Source organism: Dermacentor silvarum, chromosome 9 (assembly GCF_013339745.2).
Source record: "Dermacentor silvarum isolate Dsil-2018 chromosome 9, BIME_Dsil_1.4, whole genome shotgun sequence".
In the NCBI taxonomy this organism is placed as follows: domain Eukaryota; kingdom Metazoa; phylum Arthropoda; class Arachnida; order Ixodida; family Ixodidae; genus Dermacentor; species Dermacentor silvarum.
The window spans coordinates 158,016,777-158,033,025 of record NC_051162.1 but is presented as its reverse complement, the minus strand read 5'-3'; the positions used below and the strand labels follow the sequence as shown (position 1 = coordinate 158,033,025).

Here is a 16,249-nt window from a genome sequence, read left to right as displayed (position 1 = left end):
GTAAGTGCCCACCTAGTGGACATGTCCATTTCGTCTGCTGCTCAACTGTTGATTGGCTGAAGGCGCCTGTCTCCATCTGACGTGTATACCCCAGCCCAGCCAATCAGAACTTCAGCAGCAGACGAATTGGACACCTCCACTAAATGCAAACTTACAACCCCCCCCCCCCCCCTCCTCCCTCAGTACTGCATGACGTTGTCCTTTTCTTGACGTTCAACTTTCTAACTCTTCACTGTTATGGCCTGCTTATGCGCAAATCGCGTGTGTTCTTCTTTTTTTTTTTTTTTTTTCTGGTGTTGCAGAAACGTAATTTTCCCTACATTGTCCCTGTGACGGACTTCGCCTGGAGTCTCCGCTTTCTGTGCGTAAGTGCGAGAAAGCGTTACCCGTTACACTTAGCCGGGAGCTTTATTGTGCCGTGTTCGCGTTCTTTCTGCACCGCTAATCGTCGGACATCCGCTCCGCTCGCGCCAAAATATTCGCACCCTTCCCAGAGGGGTGCCTTTCGCTTGAGGGAAGAACCGAGGAGAGAGGAAGTGAAGAGAAAAGCAAACAAGCAAGTTTTAAGAGTGAAGCCATAAAGGCCTGGGCAGGGAGGTTTCTCTCTGCGTTTGGAGCGGATGGGAAGGGAGGGGGGGGGGGGATGTGATTGGTCGGTGGAAAGAGTGATCGTACCCTCCTCAAAAACACGTACCCCTCCTCACCCGGCGCTCCGTTCTCCCTTGGCTGCCGGGAATTTCCTTTCTGCTTGCCGGTCGAGGCGAAGCGGCCATTTTTGTTTGGGTCGTGCCGTGGAGTTCACGTTCGCCCACTGTGCTGCCGCTTGCTCGCGCCGGTTGGTAGTGCTGCGGTGCTGCTTCTGTCCCCGCCGCCGCACCGCAGCCACGGCCGTGCCTTCTGCAACCGCCGCCGTCGTCTGCTTGTCTCTCGTTCGCAGTGTGTGTGCGTGTGTGTTTGTGCTTGCATTGTGATAGTGATCGTCCATCATCGACTCATCGGTCAGTGCTTCGGCGTCATCTTCCCGCTGAAAGAAGAGCTATCTATCTATTCCTCGAGCTTTGAAAACGCCCGCCGCTTTCTTCTTTTCTCTCGCTTGGATTATCGTCGTCGTCTGCTGCGTGTGTTTCGTCTTCTGCTGGATTACGGTGTCGTCTGCTTAAGTCTTCGCTTGTCTTCGGGCTTTCTCGTCCGTGTTGTTGATCCCTGTGCTTGCTTGCTTGCCTCCCTTTGAGAACCGGCCGTTGATCCGCCGAGAAGACCTGGATGTATGCCTTCCGGCGGCGACGAAGCTAGACGCCGATGACGTCACAGATGCCGTGAGCGCCCGATCGAGAGCTGCCGTTCGCGACGCCGTCTCCTGTGGCCGGGTGCTGGTTGTAGTTGGCTATCGAAGCTTTGTCGACCTTGTTAAAGTTCTCGTCGCATCGTATGCGACGTTCTGTGTTTAGACCCCAAGGAAACAGATTTTTTTTTTTGCCCTTATAAATTTATGTGGCGCGCGGTTTTGAGCTCACCGGCGTTTGGAGCCCGTAACATCTGTACGATGTACGGCCGTATGACGTCAGTAGGTGTTCTTACGCACACGCCGTCGGAAATAGAAGCGGCATATGGATCGCATCTTTGACGATACCTCTCGTGGCACTTCAAACTTTGAAGAAGAGATCGCCGTTGCCGGTGCTCCACCGCATGCAGATGATAGAGGCCTCCGCAGCTCGCCACGTACTACTTGCGGCCTTGTAAACTTCGGGCATTGTTCGCCGCCGATGTAGGAGAGCCGTCGTCTGCACTTTCCGGGCGCCGCGTCGTCTGCTTCGCATCGCGTTGCAACGCAGCTGTGTTCGGCGAACGTTTCACTGAAGCGTGGGAATTGAGTCCTCACGGCCGCACAAGAAAAAAAGAAAAGAGGAGCGACAGAGGTGACGTCACACTCGTTCTCGCTTCGAATGATAAATAAAAAGAAGAAAAGGAGAGCCATTGTGCGAACAAGTGTGGCGTACGCGCTCCGACAGCCGCAGTAGGCAATCTAGCGGTTGGAAACTCCGCGCGACAATTATTGCTCGAAATTCGAAGCCGCTCGCGACAACTGCTGCGGCTGCTGCTGCCGGCGGGAAACATTCTTTTTCTTCTTTTTTCGCAACACGTGCAAAAACCTGTGGCCAGCGTTCGCTCTACCGTGGAAGAGATGGATTGATGACGTTGCGTTGTCGTCTTCGGTGTCGTCGTCTGTTTCTGCTCGCACCTTTTTCCCGCGGTTTGTCGTCGTCTGCTACGAGGCAGCAACGCGGCGACGCCTGACCGTCGTCCCGGAGGCCGCCGCCATCTTTTTCCGCGATAAAGGCGTCTCGTCTCCTTTCCACGGATTCCATGTGCCTCGAGGAACTGGACGGCATGCTCGTCTTCAAGAGTCGCAAGGGATTGGGCCCCGATGACGTCACCGGCGACGCTGCGGTCCTCGAAGCCGGATCGCTGTTCAACTAGTGAGTATGCCACTGAAGGTCCTTCGCGACACGCCGATTTTGCTAGTTCTTATTGTTAGTTTTCTATCCCCCGCTTGTTCTAAGCGCCGTTACCCATGCTTAGCGCAAATCGCGTTGAATTCGACTCGTGGTTTTCGGTTTAGTCTGTAGCAGACGACGGTCGACCCAGCCGTCCAGGCGAACGAACGTGTTTCTTGGCTTGTAGCAGACGACACTACCGGCTTGCGTCCACGTTGTTACACGTGGGGCTTTGTAACGGCGAAGGGTTCACGGGTGTGCGTGTATCAGTGCATCTGCCATTGGTTCTTAGCATGTCGCAGGTGTATTCTTTACGAAATGAATCCATTTGTATAACTACCACTGTATAGAGACGCCTTTAAGGGGTGAACATGTTTTGGCCCCGACAGCGGACACCTGTGTTCATCATGTTACGGCCTGTCGACAGTTATGGACACCGGTTTATGTATACGCTTTCTTCTCTTCTTTTTTTTTTTTTTTTTTTTTTTGCTTCTCGGAAACCGGTCTAAGCATTTCTGCTTTTCACGGTGTTTTCAGTTGCGGCACCGCTCGCTTCCTGTTTTAGCTGTTGTCTGCGATGAAGTCATTATCGTCGCGTGCCCTTTAGCCTCTAGGTTCGATGATATCATTTGTTAGTTTACTGTGTTGTCTTTCTTCCCTTCGCCACATCTCCTCTTTCTCTCTTTTTTTGTGGGAGCATATTTGTCGACTTCCGTGCGTCATTGAGCGAATGTCGTCCGTTCGCAGTTTATTATTTTTTTTTCTTTTGCCAGCATTCTTTGACGTCGGTTAGGCGTTGACTCGCAGTTTACGAAAGCTGTGCATAAATTTTTCTCGGCTGACGTGTCGTCTGGAGCGGTGACTTTGTAGCAGGTAGCGCAGTAATATTTGCAGCCCCCCCCCCCCCTCCTTTTCTTTTTTTTTTGCATTTACTGTTTCTTTCGTTAAACTTTTGAATGCGAAGTTACCCAACAGCTTCACAGAACTGTGCCGCTGCAGTCTATTTACTCTGAGATGACTACAAAGCATGCAGGCATGGTCTCAGATTTTCTTTAAACAAAGAAAGAAAGAAAAGAAAAAGAAAGCCTGCGCTTGGCGGTCTTATTTGGGCGTATGAGGAGAATGTAACTGTATACATAGATTAAAGAAAGTTCTAGATGGTTAGTAAACCTAAGAATGTACTTTGTACCGCACGGCTTGCCAAATTTGCTGAAACAAATAGCAGTGACAAACACGAGGGGAGGTGTGTGAAAGACTCGGAACTCACTATGTTACATCTGAACTGTCATCCCTCCGCCTTTCTCTTTCATTCGCCAAGTGGTTAAAATGAACCTTATGCGCTAACTTTTTATTGTCGCAGGGTAACGTCAGACGAAGCAAACGCCATTCCTTTAGAACAGACGACACAAACTTCTACGAAGAGCGGTTTCTTTACGTGCACCAGGAGGCATTACGCGGGCCAGACCGTCTGTTGTCTTCTGCTTCTTTGCCGTGTTGTCTTCTGCTTCTGTTGCAGTGTTGTCTTCTGCTTCTGTTCCAGACGGTAATCGTGCCGTCGTCTGTAACTATGCGGAAGCGTTACCGGAAGTTTGGTGCGAGCGAGTGAAAACACTGCAGGCTGTGTTGTAGTACTTAGACGTGGGAAACGGCTAGCTGCTTGCGCCTGCGCATTTTCTTTCGTCTGCTACCACTTCTGCCGGCGTTGGTGCGGCAGGAGTGGTAGCTCTCTGTTTATAACGCTGCCATCTCTTCTCGTACTCTGTGTTTCTTTCTTCGCTTCCTCCCCCCTCCCCTCCCCTTCTTTTGAATGATGCATACACAGCTAGGTTACTTCACTTACCGCGCATGAGCAGCAGATTCGGTCTTTGTTGTCTTTAAAACTCGTTGTTTTCTCTTTTCGACCTGAATGAGTGCCTCCGGAATTCCGCGTCCGCAAGCTGTACTACAAGGCATTGTAGCACAAGAAGTAAACGAAAAAAAAAAAAAAAAAAAAGAAAAAACGACGTAAGAGCATATCGCCTCTTCGTGCGTTCGAACCTGAGAGAAAGTGAAGCACGCCGAGAAAAAGCTACACGGTTGGCGTCGGGGCGTAATAAGTTGCTTTTTTTCGTGTTTGGTTAGTTACTTCTCGCTGCGCGGTTTTAACTTTCTCCCTGGGCGGGGCACGGTGCCAGAAACGTTTAGCCTTTTTTTTTTTTTTTTTTCAACTTGCAACTTATATAGGCGTACTTTTCTTTCAGCTGAGGATCGCAACACAAATAAACAGTGGCAAGCACCACTCATCTCTAATACGCCCTACGTGCGCTGTAAGCGCGCGTCATTTTGGCATAGGCACAAGACCTGCAGAATGCTTGCCTCGCCCTGAGCGAATCGTCGTCTGCATGCATGGTCGTCTGTTCTGAGTTTTTTTTTTTTTTTCGTCTGCTTGGCGTTTTGTTCGTCGACTGCTTTGTGTTTTTTCGTCGTCTGCTTTGCGTTTTTTCGTCTGTTTTAGCCGGCGAATGCCCTGTAGCAACCGCGGCGGCGCCCTGACTTCGTGATTTCTTTTGTCTGTGTTTCCGCCGCTTCTCTTTTCTACTTAGCGGGCGTTTGGGTCGGCTGCGCGTTCTTTCTTCCTGTTTGGGTGTTTTTTGTTTTGCGAAGTCGCTTCGGGGTGTTACGGCTTCGTTCACCTCTAACGCGTTCCGAGGCATGGTTTAACCTGTTCCCAAGCCGTTAGCCTTCGCGGAGACCATTACGCGTAGCTTGCCCCGCATTTCCTGTTCCGGTCGCTCCGTCGTCTGCAACGTTTTATTTCGTGTCGTCGTCTGCTATGCGATGCAACGTGCCTTCTGCTATCTTGTTTTGCCTTTTTGCTACGGAGTGCTCTGCTCTCTCGGAGGGGTTATACACGCGCGAGCGGTCGGAATTGCGTTTGTTTCGTTTCGCAATCGTGGCGTCGACTCTTGATTACGTCATGGAAAACGGTTTTTGCGATCGGGAGGAGGGGCTGGTTTTTTGGAGAGAAAGAAGCGAGATTGGCGACGGTCGTCTGTCGAACGCTTCTGCTACATCGATTCGTCAAGAAGTGCAGGTCTAGGTAATTACTATAGCCTCAGCCGATCGAGGTATGCTCGGTCAGGCCACGTCCTTTTTTTTTTTTCCTTCTTTTTTGCGTGGCACGAGAACATCCATCATCGCATCGGCGTCCTGGAGCTCAGCGGACGACGGTCGCGCATGCCGTGGTCATTCGTGCAACTACTTATGCTGTTATGCCGCACTTTACATTCCTGCTTAAATGGGTTTCGTTCAGTGTAATCAGCTGCCGATTAATTGTTCTGCTGTGGAACTTCGGCGTCTTTCGAATTCGCAAGCTTTGGCCTTTGCAGTTATCGCGTAAGAAGCCCCGAAACTCGCTTTCAGTGGCAGTTTAAAGGCACAGTTAAACATTGAGTGAACTTAGACTAGTGAAGTATTGTTTGAAGAATTCCATTTTTCGTTCGTTATATGAAAGCTTGGGTAAATTAGCGAGGAAATATAAAAGTGAACCTTGGCCTTTCTTCTCCTTTACCGTTATTTCCCTTTCTTAAACCCTCGCCCCCCTTTCCCTCTTCGTATCGTCCAATTCGCGGGATTTTTACGAATTTTAAAGGCTGGCAGATATGCACGCGTCGATGAGTTGCCGGTGTCACTTTAAGGGGTTAGCATCTCCTTTAAAGCCACGTTAAAGATCTGGCTGAAGTTTACATTCATCTCCAGTGCAACCACCTTCGCATTTCGTGCTTTGCCCCGCTTTCTCCGGCTGTTGTCGTACGCAACATCTGTTCAAAAGTTCACGCATCGGTTCGCGCCGGTACGCGGGTTTTTAATCATTCGCTCACACCGCAGGTGCTGACCTTTCGTAACTATAGTTCTTGCCGGTGACGTAAGCAGCGAGCTGCCTTCGCTGGGTGTTTATTTTTATGCCTTCCACACGGCTTCGTGGAGGCGACAGCTATAGAACTGAAGGGAAGTCATAAAAAAAAAATGAACGAGGTCACGTGGAAGGAACAGCTGTTGGCGGAAGTAATAACGCGCAGTAACTACCTAGACGATATGGTCTACTAACTTGCCTGGCTTAATTGATGTGCTCAGAGCTATCAATTACATAGAGCGCCTTCTTTTTTTTGTATTCTTGAATATTTCGCTTGTTTCTGACTAGAGGCCTAATGGCTCGTACGTGATCCGAAGTTATCAGAAAAAAAGAATTCCTCTCTCTTTATAGATTGTGCGGATAGTCAGCGTCGTTTATCGATCTTTACGGTGAATTTTGACTCGATGGTCCCCAAAAGTAGTTTGTGTTCTTATATAGCACGATATTGTGCCAGGCGGTCTTGTAGAGGGGAGTGATTTGTCATCCTAATATTTTTTTTTCCGCGTTTCGTTTTCTTTTTGTTTACGGGGGCAGTGTTTGTTTCGTTCTCTTGAGCGACCGCTTCGTTCCTACATGACAATTATATACCTGGTCGCGAGAGTGGGAAGTATCCATTCAGGCCAGCATTAGCTATGGTTAGAGAAGATAATAACAGACGTACCACGCGACAGATTGTCCTATGGTGCAGACGACTAATGGTCGTCTGCACTACGCCTGCGCTGCGAAGGAAGCCATGATCAGGTGGTTCCCAATAATTACACTCCGTCGTTTTTTCTCTTTCTCTCTCGAGATGCACGTGAAAAAAAGAACATTTAGATTAGAAAACCGGTTGCCCGTCTTCGTTTTTTTTTCTCTCTCTCTCTCTCTCTTTCTTCCTTCACGTGCGACTCGGTCTTTGGATTCTCTCCCCCCGAGGCCCAGAACTGGAACGGTTTATTCCCGCTACCGTTCCGTCAAGCCAAAAGCCTTCGTTGTCGTCCGTTACCAGCGTTTTCTTTTTTTTTTTGTTAATATAATGAGTAATTTACATTTATCGTTATTCAGTGCCTACGTGCGAGACCGCCGCGTCGTCTGCTTCTCGTGCATGCGCGGCCCGGCCGTCGTCTGCTCACGTTAGTCGCCGAACAGACGACGCAGATGAGAGAGCGTCGTCTGCTTTGAATTGCGGGGTGCAGCGGCTCCTCTTAGCGTTGCCCTCCGGCTAATCTGCGCCTAATCTGCGCGCCGCTACCGGTCGCGTTTAATCGCCCCTGCTGCTAAAGTGTGATGAACTGTCTTGTACGGCCGGCGGCGGTAGCGGCCGTTGCTTCGAGGTCGTTGTAGCTCTTTCTTGCCTCCCTTTTGGGTGCACGGGTGGCTTCGTCGTCGTCTGCTACCGGTTTTCCGCTGGGAATGAAAAGTTCGTCTGCTTCATCGCCGGAAGCTGTGGCGTGATGGCGTTAGCGATGGGCACTCCCGTTCGCCTGAACTGGTTTTCTTGTTCTGTTTTTTTTTTTTTATTATTATTTATTATTGTTTTTGTTGCGTTTGTTCTGGCTACTGCTTGCTGTTATCGGCAGCTCGCGGATCGGAAATTTGCCTTTGGGGCCCTGGCGCGTGCCATGCATGAGCTATGGCTACGCCGACATGTGGTACATCGGCACGGCGCGCATCAGCATCGTTTAGGCGTCTGCGCACCGTTATTGTGGGACCCTCATTACGAGCCATTATAGTGACCATATAGGGGTGCGTTGTCGGCAGTTAACGTTCGCGGGCGATGCAAACCGGCCTCCTCGGCGTGGGATAAAAAAAAATACAAGCTGATTTTACGGCGGGATAACGGTCAGCGCCGTTTCGTGCGCTAGATATTAGACGCATATACCTATGTAGGGTGAGCGCTGTGGCATCGACTCGGCTGGTTTGGTGGCTATGCCGCTATGCTTGAGTTGATATCCGTTGTTCCGTTCACTAAACACCCTGCCCCAGACTGCGAATTGATGTTGGGAGCCTGACTCGAGGAAATAACAGTGCTTGATATCATCTTCGCTATTGTTTTCTTCGTTTAAGGCTTCTGTCAGCCGCAAGTTTCTCATTCGATGCAGAGCCAACCGTCGATTACGGCGTTCACGTTTTATCCCATGACTATCCGCGTAGCTAGCTCCCTCCTCCCTTAAATTTAGTTGCCCCTGTGGGGGCATTTAGGTATATTTTGAATAAGTTGTATAGGAGAATATGGAAGAATAACAAATATTGCGCATCTGTGGGCAGATTTCTAACTCTAGTTTCATTTTTTTGCACATGCTACAGCTACAAAGTGTATACGACCTCGCGGGGCTCTGCGATGCCAGCTTCAAGCGTCTATGTTCGGGACACTTGTTTGTGACCCGGGATCTCCGGCGATCAGTTCTACAAACACAACGTTCTCTTCATTCCTCGCATTTATTCAAGACCTCATGTGGAGTTTGGCCAGCGAAGCAAGGCTTAAGGTTGAACCTTGCGTTAGAGTTCATTACCTCGCTGTGTTCGATTCGTCACAGTGACCCTTTGCTGATATCGCGATCTAACGTGTCTGCTTGGACAGTTGTGTTTGCTTGGGTCCTGCCTAACATCGCATGTCTGTAGGCACGAAAGACAAAGGCGAGCGCTGACGTCCAGACGGCGTGGCTTATTGTCAATATGTTACGTTTATATCTTAAGCGGAACCTCCTTAAGCGCGGGAGCTCCTGTCTAAATACATGGGATTCGAGAAATCGTGTTGCTCGGCGTTCACTGCATTGATTGCAGTTGGGGTTGTTGTCGCATTTAACAGAAAAAAAAAAGAAAACTTATGTGTACGTACTGTAGGCAGCAAATTGTTTAATTAGGCCATCGTTCTTTTCTTTTTGGACGAATTGTTGAAAATCGCAACATTTAAGAAAACTGAAACATCACTTTTACAGCTATCAAGTCGGCAATAGAAAACTACATAGCAATTCTTTAAATTGTTGTCATTGAGACATCTAAAGCGGACAAAATTGATGTGTTATACACCGGTCTCAAATATGACTGTTCCATCAGTAGGACTTTAAGCTGAACGTTCCTAAACATCTTAAGAACTTCACATAAACTGGGAACTCTTATATATCAGATGTATCTGCGTCATGCGCTCGGACATATGCAGTTTACAAAGCTGCGATGTCCGTTTTTTGACGCAGAGTTGTGGATTTGTAAGCTTTTATGCTTCATATCGTTTTTTCTTTTTATCTCTAAGTTTTCTTAAACTTGACCATTTTTGACAGTTCTTGTGCGGAAAGTGCCAAGTAATCAATCAAAATTTTCCTTCCTACCGTTGGTAGAACTTAACCTCCTCTCGCAATTGCAACAAATTTCATTTAAATAGACCCAGCCGTTGTCTCAGGAGAGCGTTGCGTTTCAATCACGTGTATTTGTGTAGGGAATCGACGCAGTTGGGTCACACAGGCAAAGCCTCCTCTTCATCCAGGGTCACACATTCTTGTGCTAATAGGTTTGGTACAGTTACTGGCTATATCGTCCCAGTAGCTTCATTCAAGGCGAACAAAAAACCAAAAGCATAACAACATTGTTACGCGCCGCTTTGCGCAACTCCGTATATTTGACGTAGTATAAAAGCAGGACGCAGTCTCGTAAATGCTATAATATTTGACACACATACAATTGGGCAGCTGTCCTTGTCAGAAGGCCTGTCGGTTGCGCATTAGTCGCGCAAACTTCGCCGCTTAAGTGTCGGGCCGAAGGACGCTCGTTGAAGCGCAAAGCAGAGGGCAGATTGTTTCCGCTAAAGTCATCAGAAGCACGCATTGTTCCGAGACATCTAGAAGGTAACAAGAGAAGAGGCTTCGTCGTCGAACGTGGCCGCGGCAGGCATTGCGAAACTCTTTCCAAAAACCTTCCTCCTCCGCCATTAGTCGAGCCTAGTGGACTCTGCCCTCGCTGCCCTAACCCCGTGTAGCCGTGATCAGCTATTTAGTGTTAAAAGAGTTTCAACAATGTCCGGTCACGTGGCCGGGGGACTTCCTTCTTTCTTACCGGCGGTAGGTTGACTGTGGCGTTTTAACGTCCCAGAACTGCGCACTTTGTAGGATTTGAAAAAAAGGATTCGCACCTTTCGTCGCGACCGCCGATGTTTTTGTGAAAGTCATCATCATTGGCAGCCTATTTTTTATGTCCACTGGCAGGACTGGCATCTCTCCTAGCGATTTTCAGTTATTCTTGTCTTGCGCCAGCTGATTTCGACTTGCGCTCGCAAGTTTTCTAACTTCGTCGCCCCATGCACCTATAGTTCTCTGCCGTTCTCGACCGCGCTTCCCTTCTCTTGGTATTCATTCTGTAAATGTAATGGTCCACCGGTTATCCATCCTACGCATTGCATGGCCCGCCCAGCTCCATTTTTTATTTCTCTTAATGTCGACTAGGATATCGGCCATCCCCGTTTGCTCTCTGATCCACACCGCACTCTTCCTGTCTCTTAACGTTACGCCTAACATTTTTCGTTCCATCGCTCTTTGCGCCGTCCTCGACTTGTTCTCGAGATTGTTTGTTCACCTCCCAAGTTTCTGCCCCATACGTTCTAATACTCCGCCGGTTATACTGTGAGAGTAAGTAGTTTTTTCTCATTATCCTTCTCGTTTCTTTCGTGTCCAGCGCGCGTCCGGCTACAAGAGTGTGCCCATATGCCGCTAGCCCGCGGAGTGTCGTGTCGTAATTTCGGCCAAGGGTTCAATGGCTCCCCCGTGGACACACCTCTCTCCATAGCTTCCTCGGCCCTCTCCGAGGTGTCCGCGTCTTCGGCAGCGATATGGCTCCGCCTGCACGCCTGCAACGCCACAACACCGCCCCCTCCCCGAAGAGATCGGTCGTGATCTGGGGATCTGGTGCGTTTGCACCCATTAACCTGCGCCCCCTACATCTCCCCCCGCCACTTCGACACATCCGTGTTGCGCGCGACGTGACCGTATCGTGTTTTTGGTTTTTGTTTGTTTCGAGTTCGCCAGGCCGGTCGGTCGGTCGGGGTTCGCGGTTGGGGCGAAATTCGGTTACTGGGTGCGCAGCGAAAATTTTTCGTCCGTGATGAAGGTAGCTATACAGTTTATGGGCTTGTTGGTGTCATCTTCTATTTTGTTGTGGCGCAAGCTGAACGACAGGGACGACAGAAAGGTACGCTTGACACACGCGCACACAGCGCTAACTTTCAACAACAGATTTATTTCCAGTTCATGTCACTGTATATACCCTCAGAACGTCACGCAACACGGGTAAAAGCTCGGTATAACATGCACAAAAACAAGGAACCACACGCAGGCACCTTTGGGCAGGATTGAACACAGAGTACAGATGTTCTCGTCTGCCACTTCCTGCATCTTCGACTTCCACCTCCTGCATCGAAGCGTGAACGTGCCTTTTTGCGCTCTCTTGCACTTCCTCGTAGGCTAACCTAACTAGCTACATAACGTGTCCTCTCCCAACCTGCCCCATACACTAACATACCCGGACACATCCCAATGATATCGCCCGTAAAGTCCGTAGATAAAACAAGTTTTCAGACTTGTTTCATCTAGGGACCTTAATCGCCCCGCCGCCGAATGCGCCCCCTTGTGTCCATTTTCTCGCACTTTTTTTATTGACCTCCATGTGCAAGGCGGTTCAGGTGTCCTCTATCAAGAGGCAGGTCATGATTATCATACCCATGAATGTGAGTAATATATATATATATATATATATATATATATATATATATATAACCGTGAGTGAGCGGCAGTGAATGAGAGTTGACGTGAGTGAATAAGTGTTAGTATGAACGTGAATGAGTACCGGTGAGCGTGACGTGTATACGTCAGTATGAGTGAACGCGAGTGTTGGGGAGTGAGAGTCGACGTCAGTATATGAGCGAGAGTTAATGGCCGTGAGGGTGAATATGCGTTAACATGAACGTGCGTGATTATCGTTGAGAGTGACTGTGCGTGAGTATGAGCGGGCGTGAGTGTAAGCGTGAATGGGTGCCGGTAAGTGTTAGTCGAAGCGAATATGAACGCGAGTCAGTGCCGGTGAGAGCGAGTGAGTGCGCGTATCGTAAAAAAAGAATATTGGTGAGTGAGGGCCCACTTATTCTACCGACCTATGCCTTCTTCACCTTCGAAGGCTACTACTACTAACTACTACTAACGAACGCTCGTCCTTGTTTTGCGTCGCCCTATTGTTGTCTGTCGCCGTTTGCATTGGTGAAATTAAAGTTTAAGCCTCGCATACCTCGTTCGATCCTTTTCTGCCTAAACCCTCTCGAGTCAGTATACGTAGCTCCGGTATGGCAGGCATCCTGTTTGAGTGGTTGGTCTTGGCGGCCGTTGGCGCCGGCAGTCCTTTCGAGAAAGTGTTACGCATAGGTCGCGTCGCAAGGACGCCTCTTCCAGGAATGCCGAGTGAGAGCAGCTTTTTTTTTCTTTTTTTTTTTTTTTGAATCGCCTGGCGCGTCGCCCCTTGTGACGGTCCGGTGGACTTGAGGAACGCGTCGCCTTCGATGCGGCTCCACTCGGGCGCTTTGCAGCTCGGCATTTTCCGTGCAGTGCTTCCGAGTGCGCCGCTCCCCCCCCCCCCCCCCCCGTCCCCTACCTTTCGTCTTCTATCAATAACCGCATGCAGCGATCTTTCGAGCAGGTTTCGTCAAGCTGGCACAGCCACGGCCAGCCGTCTTTCAGACGCCTCGTACCATGTGTGTGCTCTGAGTGCGAATAACTGAATATAAGCGAGTTACGAACCAACCTACTTGAATCAACATTCGGCACTTTTCCTGTGGCATAGAAGCCTGCCATCCGGGTACATCTTTCGGCTGCGATTTTTTTTCGCGCTTGTTGTCACGTTTTTGAGCAACGGAGCTTTCTCTGCTCCGTGTGTACAGTCGTCGTTGATTCTTTCGTTCGATCGCTTCGTGGATACGCTAGCTGAGCGCGTTAGCTTTGTCTCCGGTGACTGCCTCCGGTGCCGAAGAGAGACCGAACGAACTCTATTATATACTGTGGCTACACACGAACCAAGGCAGGTTCCTGTGCAGAAGTCGAAGGTTGACCAAACAAGTTATGAACCCTTATTGTCGGTGTAGAGTTGATTCCTGCTTGTACATTTCCTACTGCAACTAGGCTTACGCGAACCCGATAAAGTTGGGTCCAGTTGACTCGTCGGGTCGAAATCGAGGCGTCGGGTCCGTGGTGGGTCGGGCCCAACTAACGTCGAGGCGAGCTTGCCTGCAAGAGGTGCGTCTAGGGGGCCTACATGCAATGTAGGCTCCCTAGCTGCGTTTGACTCGCCCATGCATCCCGCTTGGCAAGGTGCATGTAAACGAGGTAGGGTCGGGTAGGGGGAGCCGACCGGACTTCCGAGTCGACTCGTTCGTGTCCAGTCCACGTACACGAAAGCGCTAATGTGAGCGCTTCGAGCTGCCGGCAGACTAGAAGACGTGTCAAGTTGAAACTGGAACCGTGTGGACCTTTCCTACACGTACGAGCTGGCGTTCTAAAAAGGGAGTGTGTATGTGAAAATTCTAAAGCACGTAGGGGAGAAACTCTCTTGCGGCGTCCGGCTTCGGCTCGTGCAGCGTCAGCCCGCATAGCCCGCTGGGTGGTCCCCCCCCCCCCCCCCCTCCCCCGTCTTTTTCCACGCCTGTCCCGCGTCGTCGAGTCTGGAGGGCAGCGGTAAACGCGCCGTTTATGTGAGCTTCCCCCCTTTCTACTCTCTTGACGGATGCACGGGCCTTTCACTCTCATGCATATATAAAGCTCGGTCATGGTGGCTCTTCTTTCTCAGCTGTCAGACACACTCTCTCCCACAATGCTTCTCTCTCTCTCTCTCTCTCTCTCTCTCGTTTTTGTTAATGGTTTTCTCTGTCTTGTTCTCGTCCATGTTGCCGTTTTGTTCACTTTTTTTCCTTCCCCTTTTATTATTTGTGTGTGTGTGTGTGTGTGTGTGTGTGTGTGTGTGTGTGTGTGTGTGTGTGTGTGTGTGTGTGTGTGTGTGTGTGTGTGTGTGTGTGTGTTTTGCTTACGCACGCTGCTTCTGCTAGACCTGTTCGGCGGGCGTTGCGTTGAAGCCCCTGTTTCTTGTTGCTTTGGACCTCCGGCTCTTTCGCCGAAGTATCATGTCTCGTTAGCCAGGCGTGTCGACGCTCACTCGTGTTCTGTCCCGAACATTTCACCTTATTTTTTGTTGTTGTTGTTCGTGTCCTCAGCGTTATCCCCTTGAAGCGTACGCGAACGTGTTCGCCGTGCGCCTGCTGGAATTCCGTCCTGCCGTGCTCTTTGTTGTTACATTGTTGCGGTATGCGCGCTTCTTGTCTCGACGATTTCATCGGCCTCGCTGCCATCTCCGCGTTCTTTTGCTGGTCACTTTGTTGTGGAATCTTGGCTGGCGGTCAAGGTTGCTGCAGGTATAGCGCATAATGTAAAGCACGAGAGTGCGCGAGTCCGTTGCCTCTTGTTGGTGACCCGCGAGCAAGTTCGCGGAAGGGTGAATCGACTGGCTCGATCCACCTCGTTGAACTGCTTCGCGTAGCAAACAGGATGCTGCCGCACACCGCCCTTTTCGAAGAAGACAAGCGGTGTCGTCTGCAAGAAGTTCCGGTTTTGTTTTAATGGGGGCGTACGCGACATGAACTGGAAGTAGACCTTTCCAACACTACACTCAAACCCGGATATATCGAATCTGAAGGGGATCACAAAAAAGTTCGATATATGGGTAATTCGATATATAAAACAACAAATTTTATGCATTTTTTTCAAGGGGACATTACTGCTGTTCGTTATACAGAATACAGTGTAATTCGTTGTATGTAGGTTCGATATATCCGGGTTCGACTGTATTAGGTTGCCCTACACAAGATGGCGGCGGCCTCCCGATTACGGCAAGTTTTTGCGCCCCTCTGTTGTAAAAGAAACGTAAATAAAAGTGAGGGAGACACCTGCACCACCAGAGGTATCGCAAGTCTCTGAAAGCCCTGGCTTTCAAACAGCGCTGATGTAGTAAGGGAGAAGTGGTTGCTATAGTACAACGGCACCAGCTCGCGCGCCAGCTGCTTTATTTCCGCTTCCGGGGCCATCTTGTGTGGGTCAATCTAGACGTGTGCGGAAGCGTGCACTTCATAGGTCGGTGAAGGGTTGTTCTTTGGCGGGAAAAAGGTTGCGAAGATCCGCTCCGATTGCTCGAGGGCGATGGCGTATCCACTGCCGCGCGCGAGGTCGTGATTTAGATATCCGGCCTCGGCGGTCGCATTCCGATGACTCCAGAACGCAGCATCGCATCTTGTATGCATGTATATAAGGGAATGCTAAAGAACCTCAGGCGGCAAAAGCTTACGCCCTAGCTTTGCACTGTTACATCTCTTATTATATACACACCCTACGCAAACGTAGTTTGAACCTGGCAAAGTTGCAGGCATGTACCAGTCGTGCGTAATGTGGGGTCAGCGCATGACCTGTGATAAAGCACGAGTAGTCTCTGCTCATGTTGACATAGTTCAGTTCACAGCACAGCGCATGAACAGTCACTGACGGCGAAGTGTTGTCATGACATTAGATTGAGACGAAGAAAAAGAAAGAAAAAGAACGCACCAAATCACTCAAAACGTTAATGATGCGAGAACGTAATTGTTACCTTATCCCCAAGGAATGAGCTAGCACAAAGCGTGGTTTTAGTATGGGAGATAATGTACTATTCGCCGAAGGCAGGCTCGTTCCTGTCGGTAGGTTAAACAAAAAGGCGTTTTATAAAAATGACTTTGCTGCGAAGGCCCTGCTCGTAGTCAAGTGTCCCCGTTCTCTTTGGTGCCCACCCGGGCGCCGCTGCTTTTGTTTATAGATACGACCAGCTTGCGAAAGCACAC

The 16,249-nt window shown here is 49.7% G+C and overlaps 1 protein-coding gene across 4 annotated transcripts in view; it reads left to right on the top strand.

Moving 5' to 3' along the window:
- LOC119464571 (zinc finger protein jing-like) overlaps positions 1-16,249 on the top strand; it is a 171,250-nt gene that overhangs the window by 59,068 nt on the left and 95,933 nt on the right. Inside the window, exons 1-2 of one of the 4 annotated variants that reach the window (XM_049656208.1) lie at positions 674-1,373; positions 1,414-2,477. The exons of 2 other annotated variants lie outside the window; for them this stretch is intronic. The gene's annotated coding sequence lies outside the window, so the exon portion shown is untranslated. Of the gene's footprint in view, positions 1-673; positions 2,478-16,249 lie in introns of those variants that run through there. One more of the 4 variants, XM_049656207.1, reaches the window with a different exon arrangement.